This window comes from Ahaetulla prasina, chromosome 6, assembly GCF_028640845.1.
Source record: "Ahaetulla prasina isolate Xishuangbanna chromosome 6, ASM2864084v1, whole genome shotgun sequence".
Lineage (NCBI taxonomy): Eukaryota > Metazoa > Chordata > Lepidosauria > Squamata > Colubridae > Ahaetulla > Ahaetulla prasina.
In genome coordinates, this window is record NC_080544.1 from 27,746,156 (window position 1) to 27,766,394 (window position 20,239).

Consider the following 20,239-nt stretch of genomic DNA (forward strand, 5'->3'; position numbering starts at 1 on the left):
GACCCAAAGGGATTATGAAGATCTCACCATTAGAATTTGTTCAGTCCAAATTTCTATGATTAGCCCTTATCAAATAAAGATAGAACAGAACAGAACAGAACAGAATAGAATAGAATTTTTTATTGGCCAAGTGTGATTGGACACACAAGGAATTTGTCTTTGGTGCATATGCTCTCAGTGTACCTAAAAAGAAAATATACCTTCATCAACAATCATAAGGTTCTTAATGATCGTCATAGGGTACAGATAAGTAATCAAATCATATTAGGAAACAGTCAACATAAATCGTAAGGATACCAGCAACAAGGTCACAGTCATACAGTCATAAGTGGGAGGAGACGGGTGATGGGAACGATGAGAAGATTAATAGAAGTGCAGATTTAGTAAATAGCTTGACAGTGTTGAGGGAATTATTTGTTTAGCAGAATGATGGCGTTCAGGAAAAACTTGTTCTTGTGTCTAGTTGTTCTGATGTGCAGTGCTCTATAGCATCATTTTGAGTTGAAACAATTTATGTCCAGAGTGCGAGGGGTCTTTAGTTATTTTCACAGCCCTCTTTTTGACTCATGTAGTATACAGGTCCTCAATGGAAGGCAGGTTGGTAGCAATTGTTTTTTCTGCAGTTCTAATTATTCTCTGAAGTCTGTATCTGTCTTGTTGGGTTGCAGAACCAAACCAGACAGTTATAGAGGTGCAGATGACAGACACAATAATTCCTCAGATTTGGTTTGATTTATAAACAGAAACTATTCTTTATGGAATACGTCATCATGCCTGTAATATAATGCATCCAGCAAGCCTGCCTTTTATTAATAAACTTAAAATAATTAAGGGCCATTTTTCACACTATTAAAATGCTGTAGAAAAGGCAAGAACTAGTGTGAATTTTTTCAGTTCTTGAGGAAAATCTGCTGTGAAAAGTTACACTTTTGTGGTCTTTCTGAACAGGCTGAGGATAAATAAAATCTGGAAGTTCCATGGCTGTGAACTTATCATTTAGAAAATTCCCCGTCTTTTTTTTTTTTAAATCACCTTTTCTATGCTGCTACTATATCCTTTTCTCTTACTGCCATTTTAAATAGTGGTTTTTTATTGTTTTCCATTCAGTCATCATTTAAATCAATTTAATTAGGCTGTATACTCTGAAAATATGTTGATCGTCAAAATGGTCTACAGTTGGGTTTAGCCTTAGCCCAAACTGTCTGGAAGGAGTTGCTAAAATAAATTGTATTTATTCTGGTTTAGTTGCAATATGGAAAGGAGAATATGTTACCAACTGCTGTTCCTGTCAGAGAAAGTTCATAACTAATTAAGTGACTACAGACACCAATCTCTTTTTTTAAAATAATATTTATTGAATTTCCAAAAGTTAAAATACACAATACAAAAAAAAATACAATACACAAAAACAGAACAAAAATATAAAACACACAAAGACAAACGCATCCAAATTACATTACTCATAACAGCTTTTCCTACATCGGTATCTCTTATCCTAATTAACCTCTATATACAGATTCTACATCTAAGTATCTTTATAAACCAACATTCTTATTTACATTATCTTAACCTCTATTCAGAATTCAGTCTCATGACAAAAATCTCCCTTAAGTTTTATGCTTACTCTCCAGCCAGGAATACCATCTATTCCATATTCGATAGTACTCAGTATCTTCCCTCTCCTTCCATCGATAATCTATCCATTTCTGCACATTCATATATATTTTTCATTATAATTTGATCCGGTGGGATATCCGGATGTTTCTAATTCTGTGCTATCATAATTCTACATGCCGTCAATATGTGTAATATGATATATTGTATATTTTTTCCATTTTCCCTTCCAGAATGCCCAATAGGAATCGTTCCGGGTTTTTTTCTATTTTCTGCCGTGTTATTTCATCCATCCAGTTTTTTATTTTCCTCCAAAATTTCTTAATCTTATGGCTGGTCTACCATATGTGATAGAACGTCCCTTGTTTATAACCACATCTCCAACAATTCGGGGACCTATTTGGAAACATCCTGGCCAATCTTGCTGATAGCAAATGCCATCTATAGGACATTTTGTACAAATTTTCTTTATAAGCAGCTGACATTGTTAACTTGTAGTTTCTCTCCCACAATCTATTCCATTGATCCAGATAAATATTATGTCCAGAGTTTCTTGCCCAATTGATCATTGTTTCTTTAATGGTTTCCTCTTCCATTTTGAATTTTAACAAAAAGTTATACATTTTGGTAATCATTTCCCCCCCGATCCTAGTAATATCTTATTAAGTTCCAATTGTTCTCTGTATATGCCATATTGTTCCTTAGCTTTTTTGTATTTTGTTCTGATCTGTAGATATGGCCACCAATCTATTTTTATTCCTTGTTTTCTTAAATCCTATTCTGACTTTAAATTTCCACTTTTATCTAATAGATCCGAGTATCTTACTATTTTATTTAAGTCCAATACATTGGAATAGATTATGGCCTCCATCGTTGATATACAAACTGGAACTTTCATATAGTGTTTTTTCTTTATAACATTCCAAATATTGATCAAAGCATTTCGCACCGGTAGCAAATGTCCCTTCTTCTGCTTTGTGGCAACTCTGAAGCCTCCAAGATAGCCTCAGCCAGGCCCAATTCAGGGTTGACACCTATACCATTCCAGAAAGTGGCTGTCCAGTCTCTTCATAAATGCCTCCAGTCATAGAGTACTGACAAAGTCTGAGGTAAGCCATTTAGCAAAATGCAACCAGGTCGTTTGTATGGGGTGGTGAACTGACTGAGTCAGCGGTTTGATCATCTACCGCACATGGATTACCTCGAATTGTTTCCCATCAGGACAGACTGGTCATGGTCACTTTACCATCTGTTTTGACTTTTGCTGCCAACTTGACCAGCCCAGGATGGGCCTTGGCCGGACCGTCTCAGTGATGCGAACATTTACCGCGGCTGACCTACTTGCCCTGCGAGATGCCCCTCTCTCGCGGGTCTGGCCCTCCAGATTATCGAGGGCCCACCTTGAGGACGGGCTTTGGAGTCCCGAGAGGTGGCATGCGAAAAATAGGAGGCTTAGGGGTTTTTTAATTGGCTGTTTTAATAGACTTTTTAAGGGGAGTTTTAAAGGGGATTTTAAGGGGGGGAAACCGACGGGCTTGGGTTGGGGTGGGAGGAATGGGTGGGTGTTGGGGTAACCCGTTGGGGAGTCCAGTTCCTCGCATGCTCATGGCGGGGGGTTGGTGGGTCCGAGGGTCATGGGGGGAGTCGGTGTTCCATTGGCTGAGGGTGGTGCTATTTCCACGGTAAGGGGGAGGGGCAGATATGGCGGAAGTGGGGGCTCATATTGTGTTAGGGGGGTGCGCGCTCGATGTTTACAGGCGATCGCGCGCCCCGAGCCCTCAAACTTCTCCCGTTCCCCGGATGGTCAGGATCCTCAGGGCCCTGGCCTTCGGCTGATGTTATGCAACGCACGGTCCGTGGCCAATAAGGCCCCCCTAATTCACGATCTTATTCAGGGGGGTGCCGCGGACCTTATGGGCGTTACGGAGACCTGGTTGGGCCCAGAAGGGGGCGTGCCCCTTGTTCAGATGTGCCCACCGGGTTTCCGAGCATTTCATCAGCCGAGGGGCCAGGGTAGGGGTGGTGGGGTGGCGGTTGTGATTAGAGAGAGTCTAGAGCCGAGGGAGACCACTGTACCTCAGATTGCCGGGTGCGAATCCCTCTTTGTGAGATGGGGTCATAGATGTCAGATGGGCTTGCTGGTCGCGTACCTGGCTCCTTGCTACGTGACAGCTGCCCTGCCCGAGCTCCTGGAGGTGCTTGCTGGGGTGGCAGTTGAGACCCCCAGACTTTTAGTCATGGGGGACTTTAACTTGCCATCTTCCGGCTCGTCATCGACAGTTGCTCGGGAGTTCATGGCTTCCATGACGGCCTTGGACCTGACTCAAGTAGTTGATGGCCCTACTCACATTGGGGGTGGCACTCTGGATCTGATTTTTATCTCTGGTCAGTGGTTGAGAGATCTGGATTTGAAGGAATTAGCTATTGAACCTTTGTCATGGTCAGATCACTCTCTTCTTCGCCTGGACTTTCTGACCGCCATTCAACACCGCAGGGAGACGGAGCCATTACGTTGGTTCCGTCCCAGGCGCCTGATGGACCCGGAGAGGTTCCGGACGGAGCTTGGGCCATTTCCTGAAGGTCTGGCCCACGACACGGCTGAGGAACTGGTTGCGGCCTGGGAACGGGCTGCGGCGGGGGCCTTAGATCGTGTCGTGCCTTTGCGGCCTCTGACCCGGCGCAGGTCCCAAACGGCTCCTTGGTTCTCCGAGGAGCTGAGGGGGATGAAGCGCGGGAGAAGACGCCTGGAGAGTTCTTGGAGGTCTAGCCGTTCCGAGGCTGATCGGACACTAGTGAAGTCCTATACTAGGACTTACCTAGTGGCATTGAGGATGCGGCGTTGCTCGCCTCCTCCCTCATTGCGTCGGCAGATAACCGCCCAGCCGCCCTGTTTTGGGTGACTCGTTCCTCCTTCACCAGGGGCGGGATGACCCGTTGCAGGGACGTGCTGAGGAGTTTAATGGTTATCTATCGATAAAATCGTTCAGCTTGGGACGGTCTGGACCAAAATTGCAGTGACTCAGGGGAGGCGTCCGAGGGTGGTCTTGGTGATATTTTATGGGATGAGTTTGACCCTGTGGCTCCCGAGGACATGGACAGGTTGTTGGGTAGGTTGAATGCCACCACATGTTTACTGGACCCATGCCCCTCCTGGTTGGTGCTGGCCACCCAGGAGGTGACACGAGGCTGGCTCCAGGCAATTACGAGTGCTTCCTTGGTGGAGGGAGTCTTCCCGGCCGCCTTGAAAGAGGCGGTGGTGAGACCCCTCCTCAAGAAGCCTGCCTTGGACCCGGCTGTTTTAGGCAATTATCGTCCAGTCTCCAACCTTTGCTTTACGGCGAAGGTTGTAGAGAGTATGGTGGCATATCAGTTTCCCTTACACCTGGATGAAACTGTCTATCTAGACCCGTTCCAGTCCGGTTTCCGGCCCGGTTACAGCACTGAGACGGCTTTGGTCGTGTTGGTGGATGATCTCTGGAGGGCCAGGGATAGGGGTTGTTCCTCTGCCCTGGTCCTATTAGACCTCTCAGCGGCTTTTGATACCATCGACCATGGTATCCTGCTGCGCCGGTTGGAGGGATTGGGAGTGGGAGGCACCGTTTATCGGTGGTTCTCCTCCTATCTCTCCGATCGGTCGCAGACGGTGTTGACGGGGGGGCAGAGGTCGGCTCCGAGGCGCCTCACTTGTGGGGTGCCGCAGGGGTCGATTCTCTCGCCCCTCTTGTTCAACATCTATATGAAGCCGCTGGGTGAGATCATCAGTGGCTTCGGTGTGAGGTACCAGCTGTACGCTGATGACACCCAGCTGTACTTTTCCACACCGGGCCACCCCAATGAAGCTATCGAAGTGCTGTCCCGGTGTCTGGAGGCCGTACGGGTCTGGATGGGGAGAAACAGGCTCAAGCTCAATCCCTCCAAGACAGAGTGGCTGTGGATGCCGGCATCCCGGTACAGTCAGCTGCGGCTGCGGCTGACTGTTGGGGGCGAGTCATTGGCCCCGATGGAGAGGGTGCGCAACTTGGGCGTCCTCCTGGATGAACGGCTGTCCTTTGAAGATCATTTGACGGCCGTCTCCAGGAGAGCTTTTTACCAGGTTCGCCTGGTGCGCCAGTTGCGCCCCTTTCTAGACCGGGATGCCCTATGCACGGTCACTCACGCCCTCGTGACGTCTCGCCTAGACTACTGCAATGCTCTCTACATGGGGCTCCCCTTGAAGGGCATCCGGAGACTGCAGTTAGTCCAGAATGCGGCTGCGCGGGTGATAGAAGGAGCCCCTCGTGGCTCCCGGGTGACACCTATCCTGCGCAGACTGCACTGGCTACCTGTGGCCTTCCGGGTGCGCTTCAAGGTGTTGGTGATCACCTTTAAAGCGCTCCATGGCATAGGGCCGGGCTATTTACGGGACCGCCTTCTGCTACCGAATACCTCTCACCGACCCGTGCGCTCTCACAGAGAGGGACTCCTCAGGGTGCCGTCAGCTAGGCAGTGCTGTCTGGCGACACCCAGGGGAAGGGCCTTCTCTGCGGGGGCTCCCGCCCTCTGGAACGAGCTCCCCCCAGGACTTCGCCAACTCTCGGACCTTAGAACCTTCCGTCGTGAACTTAAAACACACTTATTCAGGTGCGCAGGACTGGATTAGATTTTTTAGTTTTTTAAATTTTAAATTTTGTACTGATTTTAATTGGTTTTGTTATTTTTAGTTAAATTGGCCGGTTAAATATTTCATTTTAAAATTATTTTAAATTTATTGTCTATCTATGTATTTTAATAAGGCTGTACACCGCCCTGAGTCCTTCGGGAGAAGGGCGGTCTAGAAATTTAATAAATAAATAAATAAATAAATAAACCTTTCATTCTGCGTTCAAGATCTGAATGTTTCCCAGCCAGCAACATTGAAACAAGCACAGCACATAAGCAGTAACACTTCTGGTTCATATTTTCATTTTTGCGCTTCTTATGAAACTTGTATGGTATACAATTTGATGCTGGCCTCTTCATCCAATGTGATGGATTAGTGATTAAAGCTTCTAATAGGACTCATGGAACTTAGGTTCAAGTCCCCATTCAATAATACTTTAGCTACCTAGTCTACCTCAAGAGATTATTGCATGAATAAATTGAACTGAACTAAAAATTGAGGAAAGCCTGTTTGGTATAGTGTTTAGATCTCCAGGCTAAAAACCAGGAGACCATGAGTTCTAGTGTCACCTTAGGTACAACACCAACTAAGCCAGGGGTCTCCAAGCTGACTGATGAACTCTGGGAGTTGAAGTCCACAAGTCTTCAAGTTGCCAAGGTTGGAGACCCCTGAACTATGCGACCTTGAGCCAGTCATTTTCTCTCTCAGCCCCAAGGAAGGAAATAATGGCAAGCCACTTCTGAAAAATTGCCAAAAACACTTCAGGGAATAATCTGGGCAGTTGCCAGGAATCGACAAGAACAAGAACTCAAAGGCGTTTTAAAATGATGAAAAAAGACAGCATTTTAACTGCCATAATTTGGATGCCTACATAAATAGAGGATTGGGTTAAATGCTATAAATAGCTGCTTCTAACTCTATGATTTTTGGCCAGTAAGCTCTTGGAGGAGAGGCAGAATATCAGTACAAAAAGGTTCTGATTCCAAAGTTTTCTTGTGATGACTGTAATATGGTTGGCTTGGCATGCTGGCAAGATCCTCCAAGTGAGGATGATTGTTTTCAGGAGATATTTGGCATCATATATAGGAACATCCGTTCATATGATTACTTATGCACATCTGAGATATAGTGGGAAATAATGACTTGATGTTATCATTGGAAATGTGATGGCTTTCAGATGGAGCACAAATCTGAATATTAAATATGGCTTAAGCTTTGCTTCTTTGCTGTTCTGTCCCCTCCCAAGTTCTTAGGAGGCATTGTTTTAGTATTCAGGTAGTCCTGCACAATATAAATCATTTTTCCCTTGATGGAAAAATAACAAATTAATCTACTTCTATGAAATGAGTTCATGCAATAAATCATACATCATCATCATTATCATCGTCACTCCATATCAGTCCATTGCATAGTGAAAGTTTCTTTAGTGAAGGTCATGAAGAATAACATACCACATTGTCCAATACTTATTGGTAAACTAATGTTTTTTAGTTCCCAGTCAAGGCTGAGAGAGCCTAAGAGAGTTTATTTTATTTATTTTATTTATTTATTTATTTGATTTTTATACCGCCCTTCTCCCGAAGGACTCAGGGCGGTGTACAGGCAAAAATAAAAACAGACAATACAATATACAGTTTAAAATGCAAGTTAAAAAACTTATTATAATTGGCCTAAAACTTTAAAATGTATAAAAAACTAAAACCCCATTTAAAAATTAGTAGTAGAAAATTTAAAATCAGTAAAATTTAAGCCAGCCCCGCGCGAATGAAAAGATATGTCTTCAGTTCGCAGCGAAAGGTCCGAAGGTCAGGTATTTGGCATAAACCTGGGGGAAGCTCGTTCCAGAGTGTGGGAGCCCCCACAGAGAAGGACCTTCCCCTGCGGGCCGCCAGCCGACATTGCTTGGCAGACGGCACCCTGAGAAGTCCCTCTCTGTGAGAGCGTACGGGTCGGTTCTGGAATCTCGGTTGACTCACTCCAAATCTAGCATCTTAATGATTACATCACATTGGTTCTCATATATGTGTGCATGTGTTAATCAATTAACTCAATTTTAGAGAAGCATATACATTTGGAGAATGGAACTTCATGGTGGCCTAGAGGTGAAGACGCTTGCCTCCCACTCAGAAGGTTGAGAGTTCAATTCTAGGTAGTGATAAATGTTTCTCTATCAGGGTGCAAAGAGAAAATATCTGCTGTGGACACTGCGTAGGCATACAGTAAGGGCATCCAGCCAGTAAACGCTCAGTTTCAATCAGTCAACCTGACTCCACCTCAATAAAAAAAGATTACAGGGTCATAAAAAGAATATATACATGGGAGACGGCTGGAGGGGCCTATTACACGTGCAATGGCCAAATTGATTAATGGCATATAAAGGCAGAGATCTCTGCAATGGTAGTTTAATACTCTGACGATGTCAGGAGATGGCTGACGAAAGCTTAGTAGAATAAAATTTTAATTATTTCAGTTCCGGACCTTGTAGAAGAATGGTCTTTGTTTATATATATATATATGTTTTCTGAGGTTTTCGCGGGTGTTTGTATGTAGGTCTTTGGTTATTCGGGTTTTCTTCCGCGTAAAATTGGAAGTGTCTTGGCGACGTTTCGACGAAGTCTCATATATGCATACATACATACATACACACACACACACACACATATATGTGTGTGTGTGTGTGTGTGTGTGGGTGGGTGTATGTGTGTGTGTGTATGTCTTGGCGTATTCGGGTCTTTTCCCGTGTAAAGTTGAAAGTATCTTGGCGACGTTTCAACGAGGTCTCACTTGTCATCTTCAGGTTGGTGCTTATGGCTTTGTGCTTGTGCAAGCAAAGCACAAGCACAAAGTATTTGCTCGCACAAGCACGAAGCCATAAGCACCAGCCTGAAGATGACGAGTGAGACCTCATTGAAACATCGCCAAGATACACACGTACCCGTGAAAACCTCACGAATATATATATATATATATATATATATATATATATATATATATATATATATATATATTTGTTTTCTGAGGTTTTCGCGGTGTTTGTATATAGGTCTTTGGTTGTTCGGTTTTCTCCCGTGTAAAATTGGAAGTGTCTTGGCGGCGTTTGACGAAGTCTCATTCGTCATCTTCAGGCTTCAGCTTCGTGCTTCTGGGAGCAATGTGTGATCGCAGCTGTTTCTTCCTTTTAACTGCTAGTGGGGTTTGAACTGATTGGGTGGGAGCTTGGCTGTGCTCTGATTGGATGGGGTTTTCTGTGCTCTGATTGGATGGGGTGTGTCCTGTGTTGGTGGGGGCTTGGTTGTGCTCAGTCTAGTCTGTGCTGCAGGGGATTTGAGCTGGTGAGCTGCATAGCTGTTGTTTGGCTTTGTGGTCGTGCTACATCTTCATAGTGGGTGTCAGTCTGCTGCATGAATGGATTGGAGGGTTTGAAATGGCTAATGTTGCAGCTGCGGTCTGGCTTCTGGTCCTTGGTCGTGCTTCATGATCAGTGTGGGTTTGGGTCTGCTTTCTGGGTGGATGTGCGGTGGTGACATCCTGTGTGGACCTTGTGAGTGTGGGTCTGGTGTCATTCCTCGTGTTAGGGACTCGTTTGTCAATAAGGCGGGTTTCAAATGGCTGGTAGGCGGAGGTGTCATCTCGTTTGTTCATGCTGTGTGGGCGTTTTTCTATCTCAATGGCTTCTCTGATTATTCTGTTGTTAAAGTGTTCAGTTTTGGCGATAGTTCTGGTCTTTTTAAAGTTAATATCATGTCCTGTGACTTTAAAGTGTTGGACCAGGGAAGAAGTTGGTTCCTCTTTTTTGAATGAGTTCTTGTGTTCTTCAATGCGTGCACTTATTCTTCTGTTGGTTTGTCCAATGTATGTGGTGGGGCAGGCGGTGCATGGGATTTCATATACTCCTTGATTTTCTAACTCAATTTTGTCTTTGGGGTTTCTTAGGATGGTGGATATTTTTCTGTTTGTGCAGAATGCTGTCTTGATGTTGTGTTTGTGGAGGATATATATAAGGCACCACAGACAGAATCAGCAAGATCCTCCAAACCTAACCCTAACCCTAACCCTAACCCTAACCCTAACCCTAACCCTAACCCTAACCCTAACCCTAACCCTAACCCTAACCCTAACCCTAACCCTAACCCTAACCCTAACCCTAACCCTAACAAACCAAATTAACCAACCTACTCCAAGACCCTGCATACAAGCCCCTAAACACAGACCCCACCACCTACCTAGAAAAAACCACTAGATCCAAAATAAAAGCCTCCCCCATTAGCGAAGAAATCCAACAAAGAATCATTCCCAGAGAGAAATCATCCAGATGCCTTAAGCTCTATGGCCTCCCCAAGATACACAAAGAAGGAACCCCACTCAGACCCATAGTCAGCTCCATAGGCTCACCTCTACAAAACCTAGCCAAATTTCTCGCCAAACAACTACAGCCCTATGCAGAATCCATCACCTCACACGTAAAAAACTCATTCCAGTTCATAGAGATCATAAAGAAACAAAACTTACAGCCCAGCGACCTACTCGTGAGCTTTGATGTCATATCCCTCTTCACCCAAGTGCCAATCAAAGAAGCCTTGACAGCTATCCAAAACAAATATAACCCCCAAGCACATCCTAGATCTGACCAACCACTGCCTATCAACACATACTTCATCTATAATGGACAAAAATACAAACAAGTAGAAGGAGCACCCATGGGATCACCCTCTCACCTGTCATTGCCAATCTCTACATGGAACACTTTGAAACCCAAGCTCTAGAAAAATCTGATCACAAACCCAAACTCTGGCTCAGATATGTAGACGACACCTTCATAATCTGGCCACACGGGAAAGAAAACTTGACAACTTCCTCACACACCTCAATAGCCTACACCCCAAAATACAGTTCACCATGGAAACAGAAGTTAATAACCAACTTCCTTCCTGGATGTCTTAGTCTACAGAAAACCCAATGGCTCCCTAGGACACACCATCTACCAGAAGAAAACACACACAAACCGCTATCTGCACGCACTCTCACACCACCACCCAGCACAGATCAACTCCGTAGCCAAGACACTCATCTCCAGAACAAAATGCTTAGCTGATGAACAACACCTAAAACCCGAACTAGACACTCTCACTAACGTACTAACATCCAATGGATTCCCAAACAAATAAGATTACCAAGCTAATCCAAAAGAACCCCCCACTAAAATCCAAGACAGAGAACAAGAAAACGGCACAGCCCTCCTCCCATATATAAAAGGCACCACAGACAGAATCAGCAAGATCCTCCACAAACACAACATCAAGACAGCATTCTGCACAAACAGAAAAATATCCACCATCCTAAGAAACCCCAAAGACAAAATTGAGTTAGAAAATCAAGGAGTATATGAAATCCCATGCACCGCCTGCCCCACCACATACATTGGACAAACCAACAGAAGAATAAGTGCGCATTGAAGAACACAAGAACTCATTCAAAAAGAGGAACCAACTTCTTCCCTGGTCCAACACTTTAAAGTCACAGGACATGATATTGACTTTAAAAGACCAGAACTATCGCCAAAACTGAACACTTTAACAACAGAATAATCAGAGAAGCCATTGAGATAGAAAACGCCCACACAGCATGAACAAACGAGATGACACCTCCGCCTACCAGCCATTTGGAAACCCGCCTTATTGACAAACGAGTCCCTAACACGAGGAATGACCCCAGCCCCACCCTCACAACGTCCACACAGGATGTCACCACCGCACATCCACCCAGAAAGCAGACCCAAACCCACACTGATCATGAAGCACGACCAAGGACCAGAAGCCAGACCGCAGCTGCAACATTAGCCATTTCAAACCCTCCAATCCATTCATGCAGCAGACTGACACCCACTATGAAGATGTAGCACGACCACAAAGCCAAACAACAGCTATGCAGCTCACCAGCTCAAATCCCCTGCAGCACAGACTAGACTGAGCACAACCAAGCCCCCACCAACACAGGACACACCCCAGCCAATCAGAGCACAGAAAAACCCCATCCAATCAGAGCACAGCCAAGCTCCCACCCAATCAGTTCAAACCCCACTAGCAGTTAAAAGGAAGAAACAGCTGCGATCACACATTGCTCCCAGAAGCACGGTTGAAGCCTGAAGATGACGAATGAGACTTCAAACGTCGCCAAGACACTTCCAATTTTACACGGAGAAAACCCAACAACCAAAGACCTATATATATATATATTTATATTCGCCAAGACACTTCCAATTTTATGCCTGAAGATGACGAATGAGACTTCTTCGAAACGTCGCCAAGACACTTCCAATTTTACGTGGGAGAAAACCCGAATAACCAAAGACCTACATACAAACACCCGCGAAAACCTCAGAAATATATATATATATATATATATATAGGTCTTTGGTTATTCGGGTTTTCTCCCGCGTAAAATTGGAAGTGTCTTGGCGACGTTTCGACGAAGTCTCATTCGTCATCTTCAGGCTTCAGCTTCGTGCTTCTGGGAGCAATGTATATATATATATATATATATATGCATACACACAAACATATGTACATACATAAATGTATACACATTTAGAGAACATTTATGGTCCAAAGAATAATAAAAGTTGTTGACTTCAGTGCAATTTCTCAATCATTTTTCCCCAAGCCAGAATTCTTCAGAATGTTTTGGATCAACAACTGAGAGAATCGTGTACTGTTGGAAGGCGATACTCTTTGGAGTATGACACAACAGGATGTGAAGTGGCAATAAAATACCTGAAATTTTATTGAAAAAAAATCTTGGAAATAAAAGTCTTAAAACATTCATGGCATTAAATAAAACACTTTAAAAAAAAAATTCAGCTAGCCTAACTGGCTATGAAAACTGTGGCTTAAAAAAATGAAAGAACTTTCGTTTTGCAGAGTTTATCCAGTGTCCTAGAAGAGATTTCTCATTGGCTTCCTGTCTCAGGCAGATTGAAAAACAATCTGCCTGAGACATGAATGCAAAAACTGAACATCAGGGTTGAAAATGGCTTTTGAACTTCTGGTGTTTGTTCCACAGAAATCCCCTGAAATATAATGTAGTAAATAGCAGACCTGGAAGCCATATTGGTGTTAGGCCTTCAGACCTGCCACATTTACTACTGTGGGAAACTGGGAGGGGGGAATTGTATGGAGCATGGATGATATATAATCATAATAACATTCCTTTCTCAGAGAGTCAAGGACATCTTGCCCTGCACCTGGTAGGATTTTCCAGATGTGCCAATATGACTTCTCTAATAAAATGTAGCTTTGAGGAATTTCAAGCTTTGGAGTTTTCTTTCATTGGGGATGTTACTTGGAACCGTGACAGTAATTATGTAGTAAATATAATATACATAATGCTTTGGCCCACTTTTTTGGGGGGGTGCAACACCAGTTTCTTGTTTACAAGCTAAGAATAGAATTCAGCCCAGACTGAAAAGTTTCCAATTGTATAGTAATTGTGCTCGGGTTTTAATTGCAAGGAGCTTAATTGCAGAAGGGCTAAACTGCACTTCTCTGCAAAAAAATAAATAAATAATAATTTTGAATAGCTGATGCAGATCTCTGTGTAGTATGGGATACTTAATCCAGGTGGGTATTTCTGCTTTCTGAAGCTTGAAAAGCTTATCTGTCAATATCTATAGATTTTAACCTGCTCCATGGACTGTCTTTTCCATGGATGTCCCAGCTTTTCTATTTTGGACTTTTGGAGAAAGTAAGGCTTTTGGTCTTGGAATAATTTATTATTGATTCTTTCACTGTGCAATAATGTGTAAGTGATGTCAAGGCTGTTTTGAAGCCAATGGGAGTCAGTGACAGAATTACTGCTTCATCAGCATATAGTCAGAGGTTGATGTGACTGTGGACTAATTTAGGCAGATGAAAGGCCTTTTTTCCCTCCTTTTTCCTTTTTTTTCCTCTTTCACATCTTTTTCTTTGAATGTACTTCTCATTATATATGTGAAATATTTTAATAACTCTTATTAAATAATAATTTATCATTATAAGTGATCCTACAACTACAAAAACTCTCTGTCACTGACTAAAGTAGGGAATCGTTTTGGAATTGTGTTTAAAAAGGCAACAACCAAGTATTTTTTATCAAATAAGAAAATGAGGGTTGCATTGAGATACAGATATTTATGAAACCTATTGGATGATGCTAACAGATTCTCAACAGGAACATCATTTGGAATTTTACAAACTTTTCTTATTTTTCAGGATTCAATCTGAATTGGGCACCAGGACCAGAGGTTTTATCTTCCAAGTTTTCAGGCTTGTGTGGGAGCCCATCTTCAGGGAGCTTCTCTCTAGAAGACTGCGTGCTGTTCTGTGTCCTGTGTGTGGCATTGATATCAGGGATAAAATACTACCGGTTCAGGAGAAGATAGTAAAAAATGCTATCGGTTCGGGCAAACCAGAATTTCTGACAATCAGCTGGGTGACGATCAGCTTTGATGCATGATTTATATTAGATGGAATTGTCAGATTTCCTGCTTTCTAGCTAATCTAAATCACGTGGCACAGCAGATTCCTCCCCCTCGCTGTTCTACTTACCTTTGGAAGACTTGGAAGGCTTCAAAATGTTCCTTTTTTAGCGTTGTGTGGGTGTGCCTCAGGTGCGCATGAGCCAGTGGTGAATTTTTTTTCTGATTTTTTTTACTACCGGTTCTGTGGGCATGGCTTGGTGGGCGTGGAAGAGGAAGGGGAAGGATACTGCAAAATCTCCATTTCCACACCACTCCAGGGGAAGGATAATGCAAAATCCCCATTCCCTCCCCACTCCTGGGGGAAAATTATTGCAAAATCTCCATTTTGCAGTTGGAGCGGTTCGGAGCTCCCACATAACACCTATCCTGCATAGACTGCACTGGCTACCTGTTGTTTTCTGGGTGCGCTTCAAGGTATTGGTTACCACCTTTAAAGCGCTCCATGGCTTAGGACCGGGCTACTTACGGGACCATCTACTGCCGGCTTCTATCTCCCAGCGTCCGGTGCGTTCCCACAGAGAGGGACTCCTCAGGGTGCTGTCAGCCAAACAGTGTCGACTGGCGGCCCCCAGGGGGAGGGCCTTCTCTGTGGGGGCTCCTACCCTGTGGAATGAGCTTCCCCTTGGGCTTCGATAACTACCTGACCTTAGGACCTTTCGCCACGAACTTAAAACCTATTTATTTCGTATGGCTGGCCTGGCCTGATTTTTAAATTTTAAATTTTAATTGAATTTTGATGGGTTTTAAATTTCTATAATTTTATGGGGTGTAATGTTATTTTAAATTTTCTGGCTAATTGAATCAGTTTCTTAAGGGTTGTTTTAATATTGTGTATGTTTTTGTTTGTATTTTACTTGCCTGTTCACTGCCCTGAGTCCTTCGGGAGAAGGGCGGTATACAAATTAAATTATTATTATTATTATTATTATTATTATTATTATTATTATTATTATTATTATTATTATTATTATTATTATTATTCCCACCCACTCTGGGACCAGCCAGTGGTGGTGTTTGCCGGTTCTCCAAATTACTCAAACTTTCTGCCACTGGTCCTGCCAGAACCAGTAAGAGACTTCAGAAGATTTCACTCCTGATTTACATGGTGCCTGTTGTATAACTTCCTATTTTGTCTGCAGTCTGAAATAATCCAGTTTTAGAAATTCTATATAAAACAAGTTGCATTAATGGATTTCTAGCTTTGGAATGTGGATTTAAATACATTGATACAAAGTTGGTGAGGAAATTTAAAATCTTGCGGACAAACACTTTTTCAAGGGTTCACCAATAAATAGTAATTATGAAAATCAACTGACTTTCTTGATACCACTTTATATGGACATTTATTAGCTCTTTTACCCAATTCAGCTGTAGGAAAACAAAAAAAAAGGTGCGTTGGATCTTCTTGCTCAGAATACAGCACTTCACAAGCCTTGTCCCACAGGAGTAGTTGTGCAACCACACAAATTTGCACAATGTAATAGAAATCCGCTTATAAAACTAATAAAACCAAACCACAAGAAGTTTAATAGGAAAATGGGAAACAATGGAGGATACAATCACACGCAGGCATTTGAAATAACTCAATAGCCTCACCAGCTAAGCGGGTTGTTTATTATTTCCTGGAATAATTTGTTGGATTTGAGCAGATGTTCAGTGCAGAGAGAAGGGTTGGAGACAATTCATCTGGGCCTTCTATATTTTATAAAAGATGAGGAATGAGTGAAAAGTCTTCCTCTCTGGGGACACTTTGCTTTGCTCAGTCAAGAGTAATGCTTTATCTCTGACATTTTGGGTTTCGACAGTAAATTTGAAAAACGTGCATATGTAGTCATCAACCTACCCCCTTTCAGGGTAAGAAACAATATGGAAAACCCAGTAACAGAATGTGACAGAATGGGAGGCCTCCCAGACAGAATGAAATTATCTGCCAGACATATCAACTGTACTCTTGGGCAATAGCCAGAATCTGGAAAAGAATCAGATTTGCACAGAGTCTTAAGGAGATGGGGAACGGAATTGAAAAAGCTGCTAGGAAGTTGGTGATAGAGAAGTTGGAGAGGAGAGAACAAAATAATATGGTCGGCAAACCAAGCTGGAATTAAATAGTCTGCATGTGTTTAAGACGTCCATATTCCACTGTGATTCCAAATTGATACAGGGGATTCTATGCAAGGAGCTGGGCACTGCCTATCTTGCACAAATAATTCAGAGGATGAAGAGAAACTGAAGGAGGAAAAAAAGGGGGGAGATCAGATTTTGCTAACTATGAGCCAGCTAAGTTTTATTTAGAATAGAATAGAATAGAATTTTATTGGCCAAGTGTGATTGGACACACAAGGAATTTGTCTTGGTGCATATGCTCTCAGTGTACATAAAAGAAAAGATACGTTCATCAAGGTACAACATTTACAACACAATTGATGGTCAATATATCAATATAAATCATAAGGATTGCCAGCAACAAGTTATAGTCATACAGTCATAAGTGGAAAGAGATTGGTGATGGGAACTATGAGACGATTAATAGTAGTGCTATTTAGAGCTCTTGATTAACTCTTTGAGGAATTTAGAAGCAGCTAGATTTTTAGAAACAGCGCACGGTCATTTAGCAACCTCCGCTAGTTACTCTTGCCAGAAGAGAGAAAGTTAATCTTGCAATGATAAAAGAAATTAAACCATGAAGAAACTGGCTATAATTCCTTTTATTTGAAGGTAGTCATGAGGTAAATGTGGGTTGGAGATGGTGAGCTTAGTATTTCTCTTTATTACTTGAATTCTAGTTGTTTAATTATCTGCCTGGAAGAGATAACCTTTCAAGGTCCTGGTAAGTGCTGTTATATTCTTTGAAAGCCAGTTTGGTCTAGTGGTTAAAGCATCAGGCTACCTAGAAACCAGGAGGCTGGGAGTTCTAGTCTCACCATAGGCATGAAAGTTGGATGGGTGACTTCGGCCCAGTCATTCTGTCTCAGCTCAACTCATAATTTCTTGTTGTGAGTAAAATAGGAAGAAAGAGGTAAGATACATTCACTGCAAGGGTGAAATGCTCTCGCATGATCTGGTAGCAATGGCAGCAGGTGGTTCGGAGAACCAGTAGCAAAAATCCCTGCCCCCCCCCGCCCAACTGCCTCCCCCCCGCCCAGCATCAGAGGGTTTTTTTAAACTTTTAAAAGCATTTTTTCTTCAGTCGAAAAAATGCTTTAAAAAAAAAACCCTCTGATGATTGCGCGGCTCAGCTGGGATCATCAGAGGCTTTTAAAATCTCTTCGGCCAAAGAGGTTGCAGAAAAAATGCTTTTAAAAGGCTCCTCTGACGATCCCATCTGAGTTGCCTGATCATCAGAGGCTTTTTTTCTTTTAAAGGCAAAAAAAATAAAATGCTTTTAAAAGAAAAGAAAAGTTGCCTGATCATCAGAGGCTTTTTTTTTCTTTTAAAGGCAAAAAAAATAAAATGCTTTTAAAAGAAAAGAAAAACCTCTGATGATCAGGCAACTCAGCTGGGATCGTCAGAGGAGCCTTTTAAAAGCATTTTTTCTACAACCTCTTCAGCCAAAGAGGTTGTAGAAAAAAATGCTTTTAAAAGTTTTTTTAAAAAAGTTGGCCACGCCCACCCAGTCACATTACCCCCCACCAAGCCACACCCACAGAACCGGTAGTAACGAATTTTACATTTCACCCCTGATTCACTGTTATTTAGAAGTTATTTAGAAAAAAAAATAAAGGCATGACTTAAGAAAAATCTAAAATAAATAAAATCAAGTGTCCTGGGAGATCAGAAATTATTTAGGGATAAAAAATACTTCATGCTTAATATTATTTATATTTGGGGAGGGGGAGAACTCTTCAGGGGTACTTTTTTTTTTTTGTAAGCTACAAGGTCGTTTTTGGCTGTTTGTAGTTGAGGTCATGGCCTTTCAATTTCATTCTGTTCCTAAACTCTGTCAAATACAAAATATGCTATGAATTCTGGTGAGACTTTACGGTACTAGTTTTTGGCTGCAGGTCCTGGAACTTCAACAACATATTCCTTTCCTAATTTATTGAACACCTTGGAACACAGATCTACACTTTCTGGCTTAGCGGAAATGTGTTTCTGAATTCTTTGATTGTATAGAAAATGGCAGGCTGGCTTCCAAAATAAAGAGGATGCCAAAAGCATGTGAACGATTGAGGGTTTTTGTTTTGTTTTGTTTTTTGCACACAATGAAATTGTTCATTATCCAGAACTTGAGATAATACAGCTGTTGTTGGCTGCTTGCTGGGTTAATAAAAGAGTCTAGTTATCCCAGCAAGTTTCTTTTCAAAAACAAGCAATTGGTCAGTTTCTGTTTGTCTTTAGATTGGAAAAGTTTCCTTTTTTGTTTTTAATGAGAAATCACAGAGGGGAAAAAAGAGTCTTTCTCTTCCCATCCTATTTCAGCTTTGAGACTAAAAATAGAAGCCATTGACGTTTCAAGAAATAAGGGGTTGGGGGAAATCCTATAGGCAGGGCAGATGTGTGATCTGGTGATATATCTGTGGGTGATCTGCAGTAGATTAGCAAGGGTTTCCAAATACAGACAGTCAGATTAACAAATTGTCGGGAAGGGGAGGATAATTCTCACTGGGGCAATTGCCTTGGACCCTATGCATGAAAAGAATTGTCCCTATAAGTATGGTTGAATTTATGAAATCTTCTTGTAGATATTATTTAAGATAGTTGAGATGTTGTTGTTAGGTGCAAAGTCATGTTCAACCCATCGGGCCCCATGAACAATTGTTCCTCCAGGCCTTCCTGTCTTCTACCATCCTCCGGAGTCCATTTAAGCTCACACCAACTGCTTCAGGGACTCCATCCAGCCACCTCATTCTCTGTCATCTCCTTCTTCTTTTGCCTTCAATCGTTCCCAGCATTAGACTCTTCTCCAATAAGTCCTTCCTTCTCATTAGGTGACCAAAACTGAGATAATATCCAGTATTTATAGGATTAAAAGGGGCTTGTCAAATAAAGAATCTGAACCCTTTGGGCTCATACATGCACTGTCCTTGTCTAAAAATTGGGATGACCTGTTTACCAGTTGTTGACAAAATGATCTCACAATAAACTTTCCATCTTGATGATAGTCTTGATGGGAGATTCTGTTAAGCCCCTATCTATGATTCTGGAAGCTGTATATTTGTATTTCATTAGAATGTCTTACATGGAACCACTTAAAAGGGAGGGGTTCACATTAGTTTTACAGTTTTTTTAATCACTAACTTCAATTATCATTTCTGGGATTGATCTATTTTAAAAAAAAGAATGGATGGTCTTCTGGAAACATGCTGACATGCTATACACTTTTTCTCTATAGAATTTTTTTATATTTACCATTTCATTTTCTTTTTGTACTTGTACTTGTACTTGCCCTGATGGGTGAAGTACCTGGAGATAAGTTGTACAAACTATGAAGGTCCAATCGCATTCATCAGAATTCAAGGGCAAGCACCACT